We start from the raw sequence: 5,296 nt of genomic DNA on the forward strand, positions 1-5,296 counted from the left end.
GTGCTGTGTCTAATTTATTTCTGGCAAGATGTCTGTTCCTGCCTGTCTTTTTATCTCTTTCTGTTTCCACTGTCTAAGTATCTCAGGTGTTTACTGAATTGTTTTCTTTTTGTTATTGGCTGATGTATGATATTTTTCTTTTTGAAAGAAAAAGTCTTGACACATGTAGTAGTATGAGATTGGGTGAGTTGCGGAGAGGCCACTGGGGGGGTATTGTGGCATGATAGTTGTAAGGCAATTTGGAGGTTGGGGCCTGTGCCAATGAGAATGTGTAAAAGGGTTGCGAAAGTGGTAGATGGCTAGAGAAGGTGGCAAAAGGATGGAGAAAAAAGGGAAAATAGCTAAAGAAATGGTCAAGATGCAGGCAACTGCAGAATCAACAGGAAAAAAAGGGGTTACCAAGAGTTGAAGTTGAGGTTAGACACGGGTCATGAGAAAGCCCAAGGCAGCACAAAGAAAGAAAGCAATTCTAGATAGGAAGGGAAAAGTAATAGCTTCTACTGATAAGGAGGAAGAGAAACTAATTGGGTTCTTTACTGATAAGGGAAGACAGTGTAGCAAAGCTATAACTAACCTGCCTGACACCAGCCCTAATTGGGAGACTTTCTTGCCTGCCATTGGACGTACTCATGGGGGGGGGGGGGGGAAGGGGGAGGCAGAAAGGGATTGGATAGACCAAGTGCTAATCAAATGTGTTCTGTTTTGAAAATGTATATCTAATGTGCTTTTCGCGCTGAAAAGGGCTTGTCCAGGGGAAGGTAAACAGGCTCTGATTGAGAGTGTCCCTTTGTTTTGACAAGTCCCGGCCGGAGAATCTTCAATAAAGGTCTTTTACAGAAAAGGCGTGTCAGTGTATTCGCTGAAACAGATTGAGGGAAAAAGAATCCGTATTTACACCAAGAGGAAGCCATGGATGTGCAGCTGCAGTCTTGTATTCCTGACATGATGGTACTCCTGATAATGAGGTGGTGGATCCAGAGTCATGGCCCTTACTGATATTGGTGTGTCTGGAATTGTTGGAACAATTGTGAAATCTCTCCCAGAGAAATGTTGATGCTCAGCCGTTGAGTATTTTCAAAACAGAGATCGATAGATTTTTGGATACATAGAATCATAGAAATTTACAGCATAGAAGGAGGCCATTTCAGCCCATCGTATCTGCGTCGGCCGACCAAGAGCTATCCAGCCTAATCCCACTTTCCAGCTCTTGGTCCGTAGCCCTGCAGATTACAGCACTTTAAGTGCACATCCAAGTATTCTTTTAATGTGGTGAGGTTTTCTGTCTCTACCACCCTTTCAGGCAGTGAGTTCCAGACTCCCACCACTCTGGGTGAAGATATTTCCCCTCGTATCTCCTTTATACCATCCCCCAATTACTTTAAATCTATGCCCCCTGATTGTTGACTCCTCTTCCAAGGGAAACGGGTCCTTCCTATCTACTCTATCCAGACCCTTCATAATTTTATACAGCTCAATCAGGTCTCCCCTCAGCCTCCTCTGTTCCAAAGAAAACAGACCCAGCATCTCCAATCTTTTCTCATAGCCAAAATTCTCCAGTCCAGGCAACATTCTTGTAATTCTCCTCTGCACCCTTTCCAGTGCAATCACATCTTTCCTGTAATGTGACCAGAACTGCATATAGTACTCCAGCTGTGGCCTAACCAGTGTTTTATACAGTTCATTTTATACAGATACTAAGGAACTCGAGGGATATAGGGAAGGTGAAGTTGAGGTAGAAGATCAGCCATGATCTTATTGAATGGCGGAGCAGGCTTGAAGGGCTGAATGGCCTACTTTTGCTCCTATTTCTTATGTTCTTGTATTCTTGCATGCTGAGGGAAAATTAAATTAGGCCTAGCACAGGGTGAGTGTAGGTCTGAAGATTAGGAGAGAGAGGAACAGGCCCAGAGGTCAAAGCTGGATGGGGGACAGGCTGATTCGGGACAGAAATGTAAGGAAATGGAGGGGTGCCTTTTTGATACTGGCCTTTTTGTGTTTGGGAGTGTGTATTTTATTTGCTAATAATGATTAAATTAGTGACATTTGTACATGAGGCCATTGCACCCTTTCAGCTGAAGGTGAAATGTTATATGGAAGAGGGGAAAGGAAAGTGGCAAATCAGATGAGAAAATAAATATATTAACAACTTGGTTGATACAATGGGCCCAAGTTTCGAGCCGCGCATAGAACGGCGCAGTCCCGACCTGGACGCCTGTTTTTCGCGCCACAAAGTGCGCCTTAAAAAACCCTCCAGATTCTCCACCTCCCTGCAGGTCCTCTGGCCCTCGGCGCAGCGCAGCAGGAGCTGTAGGGGGCGGAGCCAGGTCCCTGCGCCGAAAACAGTGCCAGGACCTCTGCACATGCGCGCTATAGTGGGCACGCAAGTGCAGTAGCTCTAGGCGCCTGAAACTGTGGGAGGGGCCGAAGCACGCAGCCCCTAGCCCTGGCCGAATGGCCTCATTGGGGCTGCGTGAATAAGGCTCCTCCCACAGGCAGCTCCTGCTCCCTCCCGACTCGACTCCCGCTTCCCGCCTCCGGACCGGACCAGACACCCCTGCCCCCGGACCGGACCCGACACACTTTCCCCACCCCCCCCGGACCGGACCCGACACCCGCTCCCCGCCCCCGGACTGGATCCGACCTGACCTCCCTCCCCCCGACCTGACCTCCCTCTCCCTCCCTTCCCCCCCGCCCCCCCCCGACCCGAACCGAACCTCCCACCACCCCCCCCGACCCGACCCAACGCCAGCTACCTGTAAATCTGGTGCTGGGGACGGGCTCTGCCCGAAGTCTCGGGCCCGGCCCGTTCAGCCTCCCTCCCCCTTCTCCTTCCCCCCACCCCCCCCCAATCTCCTTTCTCTCCCTCCCCCCTCCCCCCCCCCCCAATCTCCTTTCCTTTCTCCCCCCCCCAATCTCCTCCTTCCTTCCCCCACCATCTCCTTCCTTCCCCCCCCCAATCTTCTTCCTTCCCCCCCCCCCAATCTCCTTCCTTCCCCCCCCCAATCTCCTTCCTTCCCCCCCCCAATCTCCTTCCTTCCCCCCCCCCAATCTCCTTCCTTCCCCCCCCCCAATCTCCTTCCTTTCCCCCCCCCAATCTCCTTCCTTCCCCCCCCCCAATCTCCTTCCTTCCCCCCCCCCCAATCTCCTTCCTTCCACCCCCCCAATCTCCTCTTCTCCGCCCCCCAATCTCCTCTTCTCCCCCCCCCCAATCTCCTCTTCTCCCCCCCCCCAATCTCCTCTTCTCCCCCCCCCCAATCTCCTCTTCTCCCCCCCCCCAATCTCCTCTTCTCCCCCCCCCCCAATCTCCTCTTCTCCCCCCCCCCCAATCTCCTCTTCTTCCCCCCCCCAATCTCCTCTTCTCCCCCCCCCAATCTCCTCTTCTCCCCCCTCCCCAATCTCCTCCTCTCCCCCCCCCCAATCTCCTCTTCTCCCCCTCCCCAATCTCCTCTTCTCCCCCCCCCCCCAATCTCCTCTTCTCTCTCCCCCACCCCAATCTCCTCTTCTCCCCCCCCCCCCAATCTCCTCTTCTCCCCCCCCCCCAATCTCCTCTTCTCCCCCCCCCCAATCTCCTCTTCTCCCCCCCCCCAATCTCCTCTTCTCCCCCCCCCCAATCGCCTCTTCTCCCCCCCCCTCCCCCCCAATCTCCTCTTCTTCCCCCCCCCCCAATCTCCTCTTCTCTCCCCCCCCCAATCTCCTCTTCTCTCCCCCCCCCAATCTCCTCTTCTCTCCCCCCCCCAATCTCCTCTTCTCTCCCCCCCCCAATCTCCTCTTCTCTTCCCCCCCCCAATCTCCTCTTCTCTCCCCCCCCCAATCTCCTCTTCTCCCCCCCCCCCCAATCGCCTCTTCTCCCCCCCCCCTCCCCCCCAATCTCCTCTTCTTCCCCCCCCCCCCCAATCTCCTCTTCTCCCCCCCCCCCCAAATCTCCTCTTCCTCCCCCCCCCAATCTCCTCTTCTCCCCCCCCCCCCCCAATCTCCTCTTCCTCCCCCCCCCCCATCTCCTCTTCCTCCCCCCCCCCAATCTCCTCTTCTTCCCCCCCCCCAATCTCCTCTTCTTCCCCCCCCCCAATCTCCTCTTCTTCCCCCCCCCAATCTCCTCTTCTTCCCCCCCCCCAATCTCCTCTTCACCCTCCCCCCCCCAATCTCCTCTTCTCCCTCCCCCCCCCCAATCTCCTTCCTTCCCCCCCCCCCCCAATCTCCTTCCTTTCCTCCCCCCCCCAATCTCCTTCCTTTCCTCCCCCCCCCAATCTCCTTCCTTCCCCCCCCCCAATCTCCTCTTCTCCCCCCCCCCCAATCTCCTCCTTCTTCCCCCACCCCCCCCAATCTCCTCTTCTCCCCCCCCCCCCAATCTCCTTCCTTCCCCCCCCCCCAATCTCCTTCCTTCCCCCCCCCCCAATCTCCTTCCTTCCCCCCCCCCAATCTCCTTCCTTCCCCCCCCCCAATCTCCTTCCTTCCACCCCCCCCAATCTCCTTCCTTCCCCCCCCCCAATCTCCTTCCTTCCCCCCCCCCCCAATCTCCTTCCTTCCCCCCCCCCCCCCAATCTCCTTCCTTCCCCCCCCCCCCAATCTCCTTCCTTCCCCCCCCCCCCAATCTCCTTCCTTCCCCCCCCCCCAATCTCCTTCCTTCCCCCCCCCCAATCTCCTTCCCCCCCCCAATCTCCTTCCTTCCCCCCCCCCAATCTCCTCTTCTCCCCCCCCCCCCAATCTCCTCTTCTCTTCCCCCCCCCCAATCTCCTCTTCTTCCCCCCCCCCCAATCTCCTCTTCTCTCCCCCCCCCCCCAATCGCCTCTTCTCTTCCCCCCCCCCAATCTCCTCTTCTCTTCCCCCCCCCCAATCTCCTCTTCTTCCCCCCCCCCAATCTCCTCTTCTTCCCCCCCCCCCAATCTCCTCTTCTTCCCCCCCCCCCCAATCGCCTCTTCTTCCCCCCCCCCAATCGCCTCTTCTCCCCCCCCCCCCAATCTCCTCTTCTCCTCCCCCCCCCAATCTCCTCTTCTCCCCCCCCCCCCCAATCTCCTCTTCTTCCCCCCCCCCCAATCTCCTCTTCTTCCCCCCCCCCAATCTCCTCTTCTTCCCCCCCCCCCCAATCTTTTCTTCCCCCCCCCCCCAATCTCCTCTTCTCCCCCCCCCCCAATCTCCTCTTCTCCCCCCCCCCAATCTCCTCTTCTCCCCCCCCCCCAATCTCCTCTTCTCCCCCCCCCCCAATCTCCTCTTCTCCCCCCCCCCCCAATCTCCTCTTCCTCCCCCCCCACCCCCAATCTCCTCTTCTCCCCCCCACCCCCAATCTCCTCTTCTCCCCCCC

Source organism: Pristiophorus japonicus, chromosome 4, assembly GCF_044704955.1.
Source record: "Pristiophorus japonicus isolate sPriJap1 chromosome 4, sPriJap1.hap1, whole genome shotgun sequence".
NCBI classification, from domain to species: domain Eukaryota; kingdom Metazoa; phylum Chordata; class Chondrichthyes; family Pristiophoridae; genus Pristiophorus; species Pristiophorus japonicus.